General features: G+C 53.5%; 1 protein-coding gene across 4 annotated transcripts in view; it reads right to left on the reverse strand.

The window, feature by feature from the left end:
• CHD7 (chromodomain helicase DNA binding protein 7) overlaps nucleotides 1-12,732 on the reverse strand; it is a 133,476-nt gene extending 120,744 nt beyond the window's left edge. For 3 of the 4 annotated variants that reach the window (XM_075416096.1, XM_075416097.1, XM_075416093.1), the window contains exon 1: nucleotides 12,297-12,732. The gene's annotated coding sequence lies outside the window, so the exon portion shown is untranslated. Of the gene's footprint in view, nucleotides 1-11,319; nucleotides 11,403-12,296 lie in introns of those variants that run through there. The other variant, XM_075416094.1, reaches the window with a different exon arrangement.
• Between the last annotated feature and the right edge of the window lie 5,654 nt (nucleotides 12,733-18,386).

Consider the following 18,386-nt stretch of genomic DNA (forward strand, 5'->3'; position numbering starts at 1 on the left):
CCTGCTAAGAAGCCCCCTTCTGTCACACTGCAGGCAGTTTACATAAATAACTTTACAAAACAACCAGGGCTCTTCAGCATGCAAGCAAGCAGCCTCTCACGCCGCCTTCCCACCACGCTGAAACAGTCACCTCCAGCTGGGCGGTGGCCTGAGCAGGAGCTACGGTCAGGACCCTGACGTTTTGTGAGGGGTTCATTCCTCTGCTGAGCTACGCAGTCTAAACTGCCCATTTCTCTCTCTGGAGAACAGCAAGTGTATGGTATTACAAGAGTAACTAAGCAGCATGTTATTTTACTTGGAATCTCATTTTTTCACCAATTTTAAACAAATAAGAGCATGTTCATTTCACCAGGAGAAAGCTTTAGACTACGATACGAACTAACAGTCCTAGCCATCTACGATGACCAAGAGCGCTCTCACCCTCTTAAACTAACAGGAATAACGCAGATGCTTGGGATAAAACTCTCAATAACTGAATCCACTTAATTAAACATTGATTTAATAAAATTTGAGATGTACAAATTGACTTAGAAGGTTGAGGAACCTAGTGGAGAACTTCAAGCTTGCCAAAAAAGAAAAAAAAAATCACAACCCCCCCCCCCGCTCAGTGCAATGTACTTCCTTGTGAATAAATTGTGGTTTAAAGACTAAATACTTCAAATCTGAAATCTCAGACAAGCCATTTATAGATTAGTAAATCTTTACGTCTTTTGTCTCCTACCTCAACAGGAAAACTGATTCCTGGGCAGTGGATTATTCATTCTAACAAACTGTTTATAGCATGCAATCCATACAATCAGTAGAATAAACAAATTTTAGTATCAATTTGAACTCAGGCCAGCACATTTTTCTTTCGGTACCCTTTGCTTCACAGATGATTACTCTATTTCCCCCATGAAGGTTCCCAGGCAACTGATCCAATCCACTTGCTCACTGCCACCAAAATGAAAAGATGAAAAGGCCTTGCTGCTCTCCAAGCCACCGGCCCCCCTCATCCTTAGTACCAGCTCTGGTGTTCATCAGATCCTTTTATGAGCCAGTTTGATTCATTACAACAGCAAAATGCTCTCCATTTTACCGAGTTATTTTTCTGCCATTTTAGTGAACTAAAGTGGTTCACAGAAGGACCTGACAAGCACTGCTGCTAGAACAAAGTAGCAGAGCCATGCGGCTGGGAGGAAGGGTGCAGGGGGGGACAAAGGCAGAGAGGAAACTTCTCCTTTCAGAACAATGTCCGGTTAAATTAGCTCACTGCATTTCTGAAACCATAGCCTGACTTATAACTGATTAGATGGACTACCAGAAAAGTTTCAATAGCTTTCAGTTATCTTCAGAGCTACAAAAAATCTCAGCCTTTATAAAAAAAGACAAAAAACCCTGGGAAAGTGACCGCCAATCTCAGTAAGCATTATGCAGGAGAAAAGCTACAAGTATTTCTGATACAGAGAAAACAGCAAGAACTTTGCCTTTTCTCCTGAAGTGGTCACCAGTATCCACACAAACCCGTGAGGGGAAGTCGGACGTGCCTGAGAGAAAGCATCTGGAGGGAGGCAGTTGAGCCAACGCGCTGCAGGGTGCTGTACCACAGGCAAGTGACCATGTGCTCTAGACGCCTCGTCCGCAGGTTCTCTGCCCAGAGATTTCTCTCCACGGATCGACCAGCCAGCTTCTGTGACTGACTGCCTACTGCAGATGTGTCATTTCACTGGAGGAGCAAGAAGTGAACATGTATCAAGTATATAGCTCCCACGACCAAACTGAATCGGTGACGGCAGCAAACGGGACAGCTCAGCTGCTGGAGTCCTCATCTCACCACTCAAAATTCACTGCCTACCTGGAGGCACCTCAAAACAGAAACGACTCATTCCGGTGCGCACTGAAGGGAAAAGGCACCCTGCCCCAAAACACCACCGTCGTTACACCTCACCGAATTGGACGAGGGTTCTTCAGCCTTCCTAACTCTACCAGCTGCCTACCAAAAATCTTCATGTTGGGCAGCCACCAAGCACACCAGCAATCTCCACGCGCCACACAGCTAGCCGCAGATCCCAGAAGCCCACGGGGGGATTAAGATCGGGCACACCGCCTGCATCCCAGCTGGCTCTGCAACATCCACCTCCAAGAGCCCCTACTCGTCCAGTTCCTCCCACTGCAAAAATCTGCATTGCCCAACCATCCCCACACCGCACAGTCCAGTTGGGTTGCTTGTCATGCAACAACCTCAGCAGGGGAACCGCATGTGAACCGCTGAGAAACCAAAGGCTGACCGTCCTTCACCTGGAGAGGCGGGCAGAAAGGCAGGCGCTCTGGTTTCCTCTCTCTCGGAGGGGGAGGCAAGGGGAAGGGGACTGGTGGTGGAAGGAGAGAAATAGATCAAGGAGATTAATCTTTTAAATAACGGTGTTAGGGAAATTACTTACAAGAAAGGCAATGGAAGCAATTCCTTTCACCTGCCATCTTTTTTGTAGCCAAGATTTTGTTTTTTTAACACCCACAGAATCACAGAATGTTAGGGGTTGGAAGGGACCTCTGGGGGTCATCTAGTCCAACCCTCCTGCCAAAGCAGGGTTGCCTACAGCAGGCTGCACAGGACCTCGTCCAGGTGGGTCTTAAATATCTCCAGAGAAGGAGACTCCACAACCTCCCTGGGCAGCCTGTTCCAGTGCTCCGTCACCCTGAGGGAAGTTCTTCCTCATGTTCAGCTGGAACTTCCTCTGCTTCAGTTTGTGCCCATTGCCCCTTGTCCTGTCACTGGGCACTACTGAAAAGAGTCTGGCGCCGTCCTCTTGACACCCACCCTTCAGATATTTGTAAGTATATATTAGGCCCCCTCGCAGCCTTCTCTTCTTCAGCCTGAACAAGCCCAGCTCCCTCAGCCTTTCCTCACAGGAGAGATGCTCCAGTCCCCTCATCATCCTCGTAGCCCTCCACTGGACTCTCTCCAGTAGCTCCTCATCTTTCTTGAACTGGTGAGCCCAGAATTGGATGCAGTACTCCAGATGGGGCCTCACTAGGGCAGTGTAGAGGGGAAGGAGAACCTCCCTCGACCTGCTGGCCACACTCTTCTTCATGCACCCCAGGATGCCATTGGCCTTCTTGGCAACCCGGGCACACTGCTGGCTCATGGTCAGCCTGTCGTCCACCAGCACTCCCAGGTCCCTCTCCGCAGAGCTGCACTCAGCAGGTCCGCCCCAAGCCTGTACTGATGCATGGGGTTGTTCCTCCCCAGGTGCAGGACCCTGCATTTGCCCTTGTTGAACCTCATCAGGTTCCTCTCTGCCCAACTCTCCAGCCTGTCCAGGTCACACTGAATGGCAGCACAGCCTGCTGGTGTATCCACCACTTCTCTCAGTTTTGTGTCATCAAAAATTAAGCGCTCGTTGTTTTGGGCTGGATGGAGCAGGGGTGCAAGGCATTAGCTTATTTCCTTGCGAACTAGCCATTCAAGAACTCGGTCATCTTCACCATTTCTCTAAATCTAACCGTAAGTGAAAAGCCACACAAAACCAGAACCCCCCCCCCCTTCCATTTCTCTTTTCTTTTTTAGTTTCAGTGCAACATCTAACACACTCAGCTCCCAAGACTACCTACTACCACAATTATCGGACCCAAGCTGGAAAGCATGTTTCTGTTTCAGTGCTGCCTTTAGCAACCTGGTTTTTCCAAAAGCCATGCCACTCCTACGGAACAACTCCTTCCTTCTGCACAGCTGCCACAAACTTCAAATCCTGTTTAAAACACAAAAGCACGTTCGCTAGGAGTCACTTCTGTGAGGGAAGGCAGCATGGGCTGCGGATCACTGCAGAACTGTGGTAAGGAGAAATGCAGGTGGAAAAGATGCAATTTTTTCAGTAACCTCTGTTACAGTTACAATAGAATTAAAGAAGCACATAACTGCCTTTGCTTGCTTCTACTAACAAAAGAAAAAAAAAAAAAAAGACATTGTACCTTTGCAGAGACCAAGACAGAAAGAGGGGGGAAGTGAAGCCGAAGCCTGCTTATTCACTTCCCCGCCGATGAAAGAACGATGATTAAGCTAAGGATGAATAAGGCTGTACCCCATTCACAGAGCTAAGCGAATTCAAAGAACAGCGGACATCTCGTAACGGTACTGATAAATAAACTGAGTTACTTAGCGGGTCTCTCCCAGTCTTACCTCCCGAGGCAGTCCAGAAACCCCTATTTAACTCACTTCCTGAATGATTCCTTCCTAAATCAAGAGAGAGATTAAATTGCTCACTATAAACTCTCAGTTTAATTCTTCAGAGTTAAAACAACTTGAGGCAAGAATTGCACTCTAAGCAAGAGTCCCCTCATCAGAGTTTAAGGGAATCCCTGAATTCCCACAAGCAATGGCTACAAAGACACAGGGCCTTCGTTGAAGCCATCCTGCCATGACCACACCACCCTGTGCAGTCTGCAAGATCCTTGCAGGAACCAGCAACACAGTTCAAGCACCTCTCAAACCAAGAACTGGAGACGATGACCTGCCTGCTTACTACCTCACAATAAGCCACCAAATTCAACATGCAGCTATTCCTGTCCAACAGCAGCGCAAACCTGAGCACATTCTCGAAAAATTATATTCTTAGATCTTCTTTCAAGCTAATAATCAGTTCTGATTGTTCAGGTATATCTGATCCCACATGAACAAACAACGCACATTCAAACACAGAACTAAAAGCAGCAAGTTACCTGGGATGTCAGATTTCTGGCTTCAGATATGCTCTCCTACCGAGGAATACGTAAGATTCTGAAAACACCTGTTATACCCTAAATGACTAATTAAGATGCATCCTTGAAATTTATCAGTCTTTCACCTACGTGCAATTTTATCTCGGCCTTATCAGAGTGATTTTTGAACATCTGTTAGCCTCATCATTACCCTCCTTTCTTTAATCCTCCTTCTATCAAGCATTAAAACACAAAGTCAGTCGCACCTCCTTGCCGGCTGCCTTACTTTCAACTCAAAGAAATATTAAACCGCGATTCCCTATGATCCAGACTGACATGCACTTTCCTGTAAGATATTTTACCAAGTAACATTTCATTTCTGGATTTCAATCTCAACAGCTACGTGGATGAATCCGCTCCGAAGCAAGGAGTATTTTCCCACAGTAAGTTATCATCAGCTCGGACTTCCCACTCACTAGCTCACCCAAGTTGTTAATACCAAAGACTTTAACTAGATTTCTGCATTTCTCTCACATAAGGGCTCGTTTCACTTTTCTCCTGAAACTGCACTGCCCCAGTGCTCTCCCTGATGAAGACCTTTCCTCCTCGTTTTGTCCTATCACTGATCTCTAAACTTCTAAAATTCCAGCTTTCAGTTCAGTTTTACTTAGTTTTTCCCCCCAAATTCTCTCTTGAAGAATGACCAGTATTCCTTCACACCTAAAGACTACCCATCATTTAACAAATCCTGTTTACCCAATAAACACATCCACAGGCTTCCTATTTTAAGATCCAGGACAAAAGTGCCTTTATTAAAGTCTTCCTGGGACTCGCTCCAGGTTCTGATCTGCTTTACCACTGGTCACACAGTCCTTGGTCTCCAAACCTCCCCTACTCCTTCCAAAAAAGTCACAAACCCCCGGAGGAGCTCCTCCCCACACCCCATTTTTGGCAAGGGACACCCCACAACGGCTACCCCCATTTCACGCAGAGTGCGATGGGACTAGACGCTCCCCACTCGCAACTACTCCACGCACAGAGCAAGAGAAACTATCACAGCTGTATTTCCCCGACTACAAAACAACGGGGGAACGTCATTTTCACAAAAACAGAGCTGGAAACGACAAGAGGCCTCTCCTATTCAGAGGGTCCCCAAGACCCTTCAGAGAGCTGCGCACAGGCTGCAGCACCCCACCAGCCCCCGGCTCCGGCTCCCTGCTGCCGGCCAACCGACCCTTGCCGCGGACCGACCGACCGACCCCTCGCCGGGCAGCGCCCACAGCCCAACACGAGGTTGCACCGGACCGGGGTGCAGCCAGCCAGCTCTTCCCACACCAACAAAAGCATCCGCTGCGCATCCGCCGTGCTTTCGGTAGAGAGCGGTGTCATTAGGAGTTGAAACGCATGTTTATTTTGCAACATTTCCTAATTATCTGAGACTGGCAAGAAAAACGCAACTCCGCCAAGCAAACAAAGAGCAATATAAATTGAAAAGAAGATTAAAAACCCAACAGGAAAGGCACCATATGAAGAAGAAGAAAAACCTACAGGAAAGCTGGGGGGGGCTGGGGGTGGGTGTGGAGGAAAGAGAAATAAAGAAAAGGTTTAGATTTCAGAGCAGGTCTGGTTTTGCTGTGTAAAAGCAATCATACTTTGTACACCTGATGTACACCTCCATAAAATGCTTTAAGAAGCGACGCTTACGTTGTAGACAGCAATCAAAATAAACTGCGGGTAGGCCAACTTCTTTAAAAAAAAAAAAAAAAAATCAGCAGGAAGAAATTTTAAAGCCACCCAGCTACCTGTTGAAGTTCTAGCAGTAAACAGCAAGCTCAACTGAACAGCTTAAGAAGCTGCTAAAGGATATTAAAATTAAAGTGCTTCCGAAACTATTGAGCACTGGATTCTCCACACACCGGCTGCTGCCAGGCAGGTAAGCGGCTGCGCTGCTCACTATGATTACCGGGCCATATTTAAATGAAGCCTGAATAACCTCTAGGCTCAGGACCATATACGTGAAATTTAATTTTCCTCTCAGAACCATTAGGAAGAAGGCAGACATTTTGGCCGCAATGACTTTTTCCAGACAATTGATTCTCGAAGTTATTTATTCCCCACCATTCCCCTCAAGGCCCTCCCGTCACAGCAATTGTCTATGTCAGAGGAAGGCTGGACGCAGCTCCCATGAAAGCCAAGCAAAACCACACCCAAAAGAGCTATATAGGTCACTACAAAGCAAAGTCAGCCCTACGTCGTGCCAGCAAGGGCTTCTGGTTAGCTCCTATATGCCAGTAAGCTGTCAAAGTCACGCACTACGAAGCTTTACTACCACAGTAGCTTGTTTGAGAATCAGCACTCTTTTACTGAATTTCAACTTTTAAATGAAAATGGTTAAATTAAGTAGTACCTTTTTTTTTTTCTTTTTTTTAAAGGAGAATGCATTTAGCACAACGGCAGCAAGATAATCGGGATGTTCAGAAACCGCTGCTGAGCGGCATTCATGAAACCAGAGAACCCAAAAGCACGAAGATCCCGGGTTTTGACTTGGTTTCTCCTAGGTGCATGTTTACATCTTTGAAAAGTCACAATGCTGGAAGCTAAGAGCTAATCAGCTTTTGTATACTTAAGAACATCCTTAAGAGCTTTGTTGTCATATTCTGGCGCTTGGAATGTGTCCTTCAGGTCACAGCCTCCTTTCTATTTTTTGTATCACTCCTTCCAACCCCGTTTTCCAAGTAGGAATTTTAGCGTGCAGCAACGATGTGGTGTTTCCACGACCGCTGATCTCGGGTAAGGTACAAACCACTAGAAGTTACAGTTAAGATTCTGCAGGCGGAAAGAAATCACGAAGGAAACTTAAAGGAGGTTTCAGCATCTTGTCGGAATCCTAATAAAAACATGGGATGTTTCTGCATGTTGTACCTCGCTCCTTCCTCTGAGAGAGTTCTAAAAATAAATTATACTCCGAACTTCCCTTTGCCTTCTTATCACTGCCAAAATACAGACAATGTTTGAGACTTCATTCCATAGGAATCCGACTGTATTCATGCAAACAAGCTATTCACAGGAATATAAATTACGAGAAGCGATGAAGTTAACATCTGTCTTAATGACGAGGCTAAATAGATGCAGTAAATTAATACAGTAACTTTTCTGCTGGAAAAGTGAAATCGAAAGCCTCACACACAGAAGACTCGTTTGTAAAAAAGGCAGTTTAATCGTTTACTAAAATTTGCAGTTTTCTCATGTATACAGGGAACATAAAAGTAACGTGAAAGTATCACCCGTGTTACTTACGAGCATCAGTTAGCCAGCTCATAAATCTGAGCAGTTAGTGATCCGCTCACAGCAGACAAACACAAAAGGGCCTGGAAGTCGGGATTTCAGGGAACTGGGGGAAGGGGGCTGTTCACACACGCCACTCGTCACGCAGTTGCCCATACCCTTGCCAGCCACACAAACTTACGGGAATAACGCTAGACTCATGAGAGTGAATACCAACCCACAGATTCTGAAAGCTTTCCCTCCACCAGTTAACGTAAAAATGAGTGGGAAGTAAGGGACAGAGTTAAGGCACAGGATTCAAGGCAACGCATGTGTTTATTTCCACCCTCTTCCTTTCTGCTTACTTTTCCCCTCCTCCTCCCACCTCAGCAACCCTTACGTATCACGCCATACGCTGAAAACAAAACACAAAACCGAACAGCCCAGCCGCTACAGGAGGCCGTGGACATGGCAAACCACGGCCTCACTGCGCCATTTCAGCAGCTCTTCGAAAACCTGCAAAGTTCCTACTACTCAGGCCTCCAGCTTTTACAGAAAACCACGTCTGGGCTGGTTTTGTGTGTCTGTTCGGGTTTTAAAGCGGTGCTGTGTCCTCACACCGCAGGTTCCCCTCCAGCAAAGGGCCTGGGCCACGTCCCGCCCGGGCATCCCCGTCCCAGCCGGGCATCGGCTGCCGGGCACGGAGGACCCAGCAGCACATCACCTTCCGCCATGCGCTTCGTTCAGCTCCGCCAGCGGTTTCTTTCGCCTTTACTCGCAAATAACTCGCCTCGCGTCTCATAAAGTCCTAACGTTATCTGAGCGTTAACGGGAAATACCCCGTACGCTCACCAAAAGCTCTTCAGTGCGAAACGGCAAGTAACTCGCTTGAAAAAAGCTCCGCTCTGGTTAACTGACCCCACTGCACGGGCTGGGGAGTCCTTCAGGTGCTCCTCTGACCCAACTCTTCAGGTTTCCGCATTAACCAAATTCAAGAGAAAACGGTTACAACTCAAATTCTCCCGCCACCTTACAGAGTTTCGATTGCAATAGAGGGTATTCCGCTATACCTCAGTCTGACTGATGTTTTCACAACACTGCTTCCTTAGAAACTGTTATTTTCCTAAAAGAACTGTGCGACGTTTACCTACAATCAAAACTTTCCTTAATTACTGGAAGGGCAATACAAGTGTTTTGCGCTTCAAATCCGAGCAAGTTTTTTCCACTGTTTAAATGACCTAGCCAGGATTTACAAGTAATAACAGAAATATCATGATGTTGTTAAAGATTCAGTAAGATATTTGGTCATATACGATTATCCAAATTAATATCAGTGAATCACTAATTCAGTTCAACTTGCAATCACAAACATTTAACGCTCTTCTAAGAGCGTGTTCCATAGCCTTCATACTGATCTTCATACATCCCTTACTAAAAAAATGCTCAAAAGAGACTGAAAATAAGCAGTTTAGGCTAACAGAGAAGCAGGACGGGGGATGTGTGAATCTGTGGCGTTCTCCAACACTGTAGTAGGGGAAATTTTGCTTGGTAAAACTGTTTCAAACTTCAAATGATGTCTCACACAAAAAATAATTACTTTTTCCAAGCAGTTGTGGTTTTATCCTAGAGGAAAATAGCAGACTATCAAAGGGATCTCTGCGAAACCCCGAGCACATTTACAACACCAAACAAGAGGAAACAAGCAACGTTCCGCTTTTAGTAGCTGGAGATTGGAAAATGTGAAGAATGTAATTGTTCTAATCACCTGTTACAAACCTCAGAAACAAATGGTTAATTTTCCCCCAGACCACATCTTCTTTTAAAAGGCATTACTAGAATTTTTCTGCTGCTGTTAAAAGAGCAGACCTCTCGGACGCAGCCCTCTCTAACTATCTCCTCACCGTTAAGTTTGTCAGCAATCCTGCTGCCCAGAATGTGTTTAATGCAGAGTAACTGATTTTTTTTCCTCTTTTTTTTTCATGAAATGAAATGAAAAAAAAAAAACAACACAAAACAACAAACCACCCGGTGTTGGAAAGTTTCAGGATAGAAACTAGCAAGCTTTGAAGTTCCTCCGTTAGCAGCGCCTAGCAATGGAAAGGGGAGAGTTCTGCAAATGTGCCCCAAGCATCCAGCTACGTTTAGCTTTCAGCCTTTTTATTATCATTGTCGATGAATGGGCCCCAGTCAAATTAAAGCTGCCATTTTAGGTTAAAGACTGGAGAGCCTCTGTTGTGCAACAGCGAGACAAAAACACTCCAAGCGACAGATGCAGCGCTCTCACTGGAAAACGATGGCTTTCAACTTTCGTAAATTAATAATCACCGATCGCGCTTTTTAATACGAATTATATATATCGATACTCACACATTACCGCAAACTAACGGGATTTATAATTGGGATAAATCAGCTACCCACGCTGCTAAGGTCATAGCCATTAAGATTTTTTTTTTCTTTTTTTGCCGTCGTTAGAATGGACGATCTGCGAGGAAACGAACAGAAACATTTTTTTTGTTCAACTTGCTCGCCGGCGTCTCCGCCGGTCCCACGCACCACGAGAAAAAAGGAAAAAGAGGAAAAAAAGAAAAAAAAAAAAAAAAGCAGAGGCAAACACGTTCTCCCGAAAGCCATCTTCCAGGATAAACACGGCTCGCAATCTGCCCTGATGGAAGTAAAACCGCGACACGCATCGACACCGAAACAAACTTACCGCGCCGAGCCCACCCCGGCGCTCACCCCCGGCCCGCAGCCCGCGCGGGACCGAGCGGCGGGGGGTGTGTGACTGGGGGGGGGGCGGTCGGGGAGAAACCCCCCTCCCGGGGGAGGGACTCGCCCCTTCCCGCGGTCCGCAGGCTCGCTCCGTCCCTCCCCACGCCAAAACAAAGGCGGAAAGTGGGCGAGTGCGGGAGAGTTGCGCGGCGGCCGGGCGGCGCGGCGGCGGGAGGCCGGCAGCTCCCGGGCATCGCTACTTTCCTTTTGTCCATTGTCTGTTTAAAAAACAACTACTTTGAGCCCGGCCGCGGGCGGGCTGCGGGAGGGCGCCGAGGGTACCGGCTCCGTCCCCGGGCCCTGCCCCCCCCCCCGGGCACCCACCCGGGGGACGCGGGGGCTCCCCCGCCGTGGGAGCGCGTCGTGTCCCCCGCCCCCCCCCCGGTGTAACGCCACCGGGATAAACGGAGGCAACGCAATGATGGCTGCTCATCGCCTGCAGCGCCTTCTCCCTCAGACTCGCTAACAACCCTGCCCCCCTCCCCCCCGCACACACGCGCGCACACGCGCTGCCCGCTCCCCGCACGCAGCGCCCGCCGCCGGCCCCGCTCCGCTCCCCCCCCCCCCCCCGCGCCCTGACCGCTCGGCCTCTCACCGCCTTCCTGCGCTCACCCTCAAAACGGCCCGGAGCGGGGCAGGGGGCAGCGCCCCGGGCCCGACCCCATGTGCGCGGCGGCGGCGGCACCACCCGCCCCGGCCCGGCCCGGCCCCGCGAGGTGAAGCCCCCGTTCTGCGGCGTCCGCCGGCACCGCTCCGGCCGCCCGAGGCAGCGTCCTCCCTCCCCTCCCCCCCCCCCCCCCGCGCCCCTTTCTTCTCCTCGCCCGCCGCCCCCCGCCCCCCGCTGCCGCCGGCGCAGGACGACCCCCCCGCCGCGCGCACCGGCGGCCGGAGCGGCACCTCGTGCTCCCGCCTCCCTCCTCCTCCTCCTCCTCCTCCTCCTCCCCGCCCGCCTTCCTGCCGTCCGCCGCCACCCACCGCCCGGCCTCCGCCGGGGTGCCCCCGCCGCGGCCCGGCCCCGGCCCCGCCGGCCCATGTGCGGTAGCGCGGCTGCGGGCCGGGCCGGGCCGTGCGCGGCGGGGAAGCGCCCTCACTTTGTTCGCGCTTGTTGTGCCGCCGGGAGCCGTCACGGCGTGGTCAGCGGGGGAAGCGCTCCCGCGGCCATCCCGGCCGCCGCTGGGCCCCGCCGCCCCCGCCGCGCAGCTCCGCTCAACTTTTCCCGGATTCCCGGCCGCCCTCCAAACTTGCGGGGAGGAGCGGGCGGGGGGCAGCAGGGAAGGGGAAGGGGCGCCGGCGCTCCGGCTCCCCGGTGCCCTCCTCCCCTCCCCGGAGGCGAGGCGGGCGGCCGCCCGGCCGCAGCACAACAAAAAGCCATTTACACCCGGGGAAGTGCCCCGCTGAGACACCTCCCCCCCCGCGCCGCGCCCGGAGCCGCGGCCCGGCGCAGCATCCCCCCCCACCCCGGGCCAGCAGCGGCCCCGCTCCGCTCCGCTCCGCCGGGGACGGAGACCTGCCGCGGGTCCCCGGCTCCATGGCCGCCCGCCCTCCTTCCCTCCCTCCCTCCGCGCCCAGCGAGGTGCGGGGTCACTCACCGGGCCGGTGCGGGGCCGTCGGGGACCGGTGTCCCCCGCTCGCTCCCTCGCTGCCCTCCGCCGAGGGGCCGGGGAGGAGGAGGGGACACGCTCCGGAGTTGGTGCCGCCGGCCGGGGGGGGGACGGGAGGGGGGGCGAGGCGGGGTGCGGGTCTCGGACACACGCACACACACACACACGCGGAGTTGCTCGCTCGCACCGGGGCTGGGCTAAGAGGGGAGGAGGGGGATCCCTGACCGGGGCGGGCGGGCGCAGGAGGGGAGGGAGAGAGAGGGTCAGCGCGGGTCTCGGGCAGTCTCGGGGTCTCCGCCGGGTCCCGGCTCCGCGTCGCTCCTTTGTGTAATTTCACTCGATTCAAGTTTAATCCGACAGTTCCCGAGCGAGCGGGCGAGCGCGCCCGCCGGAGCCGAGCCGAGCGCGACACCGGCCAGGCGCTGCCGCGGCTGCCGCCCCCTCGCCCGCCCCCGCCGCCTCCCTCCCTCCCTCCCTCCCTCCCTCCCTCCCTCCCTCCCTCCGCCGCCACAAGGCGCGCCCCCGACACCGCCCCCTCCCCGGGGGCGAGCGCCGCCGCGCGCCCCGCCCCCTCGACGTCACCGCCCCGCCCGGCATAATTTATGCAAGGGGGGGAGGAAGAAAAAAGAAAAAAAAAAGAGAGAGAGAGAGAGAGAGAGGGAAAACCCCGCCCCCGCGCGCGGCTGGGGGAGGGGCGGGGGGTCACTAACCTCCGAGCGCCCGGCCCGCCAGCGCCCCGCCGGGGCTCCCAGCGCCGGGCCGCGGGGCGAGGGCGGCGAGGCACGGCGCCTTCCTCCCCCCCCCCCCCGCTCCCGTGAGCCGCCCCGCCCGCCGGTGACCGGGCGGCGGGGGGCAGCGTCGGGCCCGGCCCGGCCCGGCCCGTCGCGGGGAGCCCCCGGTACACCGCGGGGGGGGCTGCGCGTGTGTCACCGCGTCGCCGCGCCGCGCTTCAAACTTATGAGTGTGGCGGCGGAGTGGAACGGAGCGGCGCACCGGGAGGCGGCCCGGACCCCCGCGGCCTGCCCCGGCAGCGGGCACCGCGGCCCCGACCGCCGCTCCCCGCCCCGCCCCGCCCGGCCCTGCCCGGCCCGGCCCGCCCTGCCCTGCCGCCGCGGCGGGGCAGGATGGCCCGAGTCCCCGGTCTCGGGTGGACTTTGTCCCGCGCGGGCCGGGCTGTGGGAGGGAAGCGGCCATTAAGGGCTGCCCGCCCGCGGCAGCCGCTCTCCCCGGCACCGGCACCGGCACCGGGACAGCTGCCGAGCCCCCCGCCGCGGTGTTCGTAACCTGTACGTTCAAACCCGTGATACAAACCAAAACAAACTCAGTTCCGTCAGTAAATCAATGAGACAGACCCCGCCGAGAAGTGACGGTCGGCAGCACGCTGAACGGTCTCCCCGGCACCGCTCTGCGAACCGAGCCAGCGTCTTCAGAGTCCCTGCGCGCGGCTGCCGAGCCGAGGGCTGGGCCCGGACAACACGGACGTCGACGGCTCCTCTGGCTTCGCAGGTCGTCGGCTCTGTCGATCCGGGCGCCCACGCTGCAGCCGTGAGGGCCGCTACAGACACCGGAATGCTTGAGGCTTCTCCAGAGGAAGTCTGAAACTCTCCCACGTCGTGTCGTCCGCGTCTGGCCTGCTCACGCTCTCTCGGGTTTGGGGGGAAAGCACCTTTTCGGGAGAAGGGGCGGTTTGCGGATGGAGAGGCGTCACCACCTCCCTCCCGCACCGCCGGGCCCAAGCGGAGAGGGGCCAGCGGCCAGGGGGGTGACGCCGTCCCCTGCTCCCAACTGAAAAAGGCGTTGAAAAGCTGAGGGCACGCGAAAGCGCGGTATAATACCTTCCCTGTTCTTCACCCTGGTCTTCCATAAAGTCAAAAATAGCAAGTGGAAATAGTGTTTAAAAAAACTTTGAAGCGGCACATGCCCCAAGTATACCTTCACCAAATTTGCTTGGTCTACGGTCATTCTATTTTTAACACGCATTTCTCTACTTTGTGAAAAAAAAAACCCAGCACGGAGGTATCCTCCCCAGTTACTGAATGTAATCGGTTTCAGTTTTCTCTCGCAACGTGTTGACAGACCAGAGGGTAAACAGCCCAGGAACGCTTACCCACAGCGTGTTTTCCTGTGCCTGTCGCTTAACTGTGCCCCTCACTGGGCAGCCAGGCACCCCAGCACGGCATCAGCTCGCCTGGAACTCCCCTCGCTTTCAAAGATTCAAGTTCTCCAGGATTCAGGGGCAGCAGAAACTCATTCTGAGACCAACTGCCAGCAGCCTCGCTGCTCCCCCTAGAAACGTGTTTCAGTTTCTCGATGAGCAGAAATCAGATTGCAAAGCTTCCGAGCATGAAAAGTGCTTAAAGATATCGCGGCGACAGGGTAAGGCAGTCAAAGAAATGCAGCATTTCGTTGAAAAAGGGGGACGTTAGCATGGCACCAGCAGCAAGGGGGCACGCGGGTAGGTGCTTGATCAGATGTTTGTTCCAAGGCAAAAGAAAAGCCCCGGCCCCTCGCCGGAGGCACAGCACCAACTCCCCAGGTCCCATAAATCACCTGCGGGCCGTGGCCCACGCGACCAGCTGGCTGGCTGCTCGGGCGATAAAAATGTGCAGGGAGTCTCCAAACGCTTTCTGACGTTTCGAAGAGACAGAATCCGCAAACGGCACTTTCACAGAACGGGGAGCACTGCGGCCGGTCCCCGCGTGCTCAGCAGCCGTGGGAAGCGCGGCATTAGAAGCCGGGCTGCGGGGGTTCCACCGCTCCCAGGTGGGACAGGGCCCAGCGTGGCACGTGTCCGCACACGGGCCTACCCAGCAGTGGCACCAGCGTGGGTGAAGTACGTCACTGTGTAGCCGCTACGGAGGAAGAAGTTTTGAAACCTTAACTCATGCTTCAGCTCGTCCCCAAAGAGAAAGTCGCAACTCCCCAAGTAACCAACGAGCGCTTTGCAGCTCCGCAGGAGGGCGAGGAAGCAGCGACATGGCAGTCCTCGTGATTAACCTTATTGGTAACAGCTTATTAAAATATCTGAGAGATGACAGGGATGAAAGTTCACTAGTAGCCACCCAGTCCTTCGCATGCTGTTGGGACAAGGTAATCCGTCTGATGCAGGCGGCCATTTGGCTCGCAGATTAGAAGGAATTTGCATTAACGGCTGAGAATTTCAACAGCAGTTGCAGAGCAAGGGTATGTGCACCAACAAAACCCCAGCGAATCGCTACCCTTCGCCTCACTGGGTAAACTTCCAAGGTGGGGATAGTTTGTACAAAGCTGAGCAAGTCGCTGTGTACGGCAGGCGTAACTGCGCAGAGCTAAGCTGACGTGCTCCGTAAGAGGTACAGCACAGAGATCACCCAGCGGCATTTCCCTCAGTTTTAGACCGCCAGTATTACAAAATGCAAATGATTGAGTATCACATGAAAACGCAAAGGGAGCTTATGTGTTCAGCAGGCTCTGAAGAACCAGCGCCTGTCCTGAGAGGCAGCGGTAGCGAAACGGGATCTCAAAGTCCAGACGCTGTCACTCCAGAAGGCAGCAACGACACGCCGCGACACTGACTCCCCTTGGGGCCGCAGGGCTTCGCTTCCGACAGCCCGGCCCGGGCACCGGCCTTGTCTGAGAGCTGCTAATGCCACGGGCTGCGCACGGTGAGCTCGGAGCAACCCACCCCGCTGGAGAAAATCTCCGTCAGGTGCATCTGCTTCCTCACTCGCTCGGCACTGCCGCGCTCTGCACCGTGCATCTGTCCCGACAGAAAGTCCCGCGCTTGTGCCAGCTGGCTTCTTCCAAAAAAGCTTCTCTGCTTCAACGAAGGAACTTGCAGCTCCCAAGGAAATCCTGTGCAGAGGTACCCAAACCTCAACACCTTCTCATCTCACGGCCTTTCTTTTGCTTCTACTCGTGCCAGGAGAGACGTGAAACTGCACGAGGAGCCCAAGCTCCCGAGCTGAGTCGTGCTTTGCAGTAGCTGCCCCCCAGGCTCTTCAGGCTCGGTATTGAGGATGCCATTTCACGGCCTCAGACGAGCTCAGGCATCACATTTTTTCCCGTGATTGGTGGGAAGCGGCTCCAAAATCACGCAACCCCGACACACACTCACGTTGTATTAATCTCTGAACATTGTTTCAGCCAAATGGAGAAGAAGGGAGAAAGACAAGCGGTTTCTTTTTCTCTCATGAGCGAAAGTTTTACTCAAAGTTTCTCAAAAGTTAGGCAGCAATGGAAGAACACGAGACTGAGAGGGCAAAGTAGCCAAGAGGTCACAGACAATAACGATGTGCCGTATACTAAAGTAATATTCCTTTTTTAGAAGAAATTGTTCACCAACGTACAGCACGCTGAAATACCAAGAACACGTGGATTTTGGTTAGTAGCAGGAAGCAGTAGACTCGTGTCAGAAAGAACAACCTTAACGATTTGAGCTGAAAAGCCAAAAGCGTTAGAAACGCACGTGCTACAAGGAGCCACCCTGTGGCACCAGCCAGCTAAGGGAACAGAGGGCAAGCCAGGGTAGACAGTTGTGTGGGCTGTTTTTTTCTTCTGAAACTCCAGCCAGCCAGAGTGACAAAAGCTGGAACGGGCCCAAACAGCCACTTCTGTGGCAGGGAACTCCCTAACCGAGGAACTGAGCTGGAAAAGCAGCGGGGCAGCAAGCTCCGGCAGCTCCCGTCCGCATGCCGCTCACCCGCCGGCCCTCACCGGGGCGAAGCTCTCCCGGGGACGTCGGCGTGCCCCATCGCCTCTCCCTGGGGAGTCCGACAAGAAGAAGGATGAATGAGACTCGCAGAATTCATTCTGTTCTGTGGAAGTTCTCCGACGCAGTAAGATCTCTCAGAACAAAGCTAACAAAAACGCGGCGCTCTTGAGGCTAGCTTAAGGACATAACCAGAGGCTTTAAAGGGGGAACAGGGGGAAATGCCATCTGAGGCACGCACCGTGACTCGTCACTGTGGGTTGCGCGGGCACACACGCAGTTGCAGGCAGCTGCCCCGAACCTGCCTGGGCTTTCCCCCTCCCGTCTCTGCGAAACGCTGCCCGGGTACTGCCGCTTGCCTGTGACGCCCCGGGGAGCTGGAAGGCAGCACCCACCGGGGTGCCAGCGGCACAGAGGCCACGAGCAACTCGCTCACCTTCCAAAGCAGACTCACCACTTTGTTTACTGAGGTAAGGGACAGGATCGCTTAGCTTTCCGTTTAAATTCTGATTTAACAGGCCAGTGCCTGACTGCTCACCTCAGCCCTCCAGTTCCTGTTACTACTGGAAACATGGCATGTGGTTAGAGGCCACCTCTTTAATCGGAACGGTAGTGAGTTCTTACACAAACAGAGCAACGCCAAGGAACTGACCTGCTCCACATCCTCCCTGCTCGTGAGGACGCTTGCTCTTGGACACGAACTGACAGTTTCACGGTCAGTTTTGTTTTCACCGGGCAGAAGCAGCATCAAGGACTTCCATTTCTATCTTTGACAGCTCAGTAGAACGTGCCTCGTCTTCTATGGAGAGACACAGCTATCACCCCGCTGACAACATCTGACCTTTGTCCTTAATAAATGGAAGGCACCGTATCTCAGAATGTGGAGTCACACGCCCGACGAAGCTATCAGCTGACATAAAAATACGGCAACTCGTCTGCTTAGCAACACAAGCTGCCACCAACATCACTTCCTTCTTGCACACCAAGTTCGGCGCACGGGCTCCACCCTGACTCAGAGCTGCCTGTAAAATGGGATCTGACTCGCCGAGAGGTCACGTCTCCTCCTCGCCGTGAGCAGGACTTTCCACAGCAGCTATGTTTCACTGGAACTTCCCAACGCGCAGCCCGGGGGAGGCAGCGAGGGAGGGAGGGAGGGAAACGCCGCCGCAGTCACAGAGTTCACCTGCCGAGGAAGCGAGGCCCTGACTTGCGTGTTCCCATTCAGCTTTCCTTCAAGACAGACTTTTCAGAGCAGGTACTGAATAGCTTGTTCCTCCTGTGGACTGGGGAGCAGGAGTGATCTGTCACGATTATTTCTTCGTCTGCACACACAAGGAGTACCCAGGTGCGACATTCTCGAGTACAGTCAGAAATACCTACGCATCTAG

The sequence above is a fragment of the Opisthocomus hoazin genome, chromosome 3 (assembly GCF_030867145.1).
Source record: "Opisthocomus hoazin isolate bOpiHoa1 chromosome 3, bOpiHoa1.hap1, whole genome shotgun sequence".
Lineage (NCBI taxonomy): Eukaryota > Metazoa > Chordata > Aves > Opisthocomiformes > Opisthocomidae > Opisthocomus > Opisthocomus hoazin.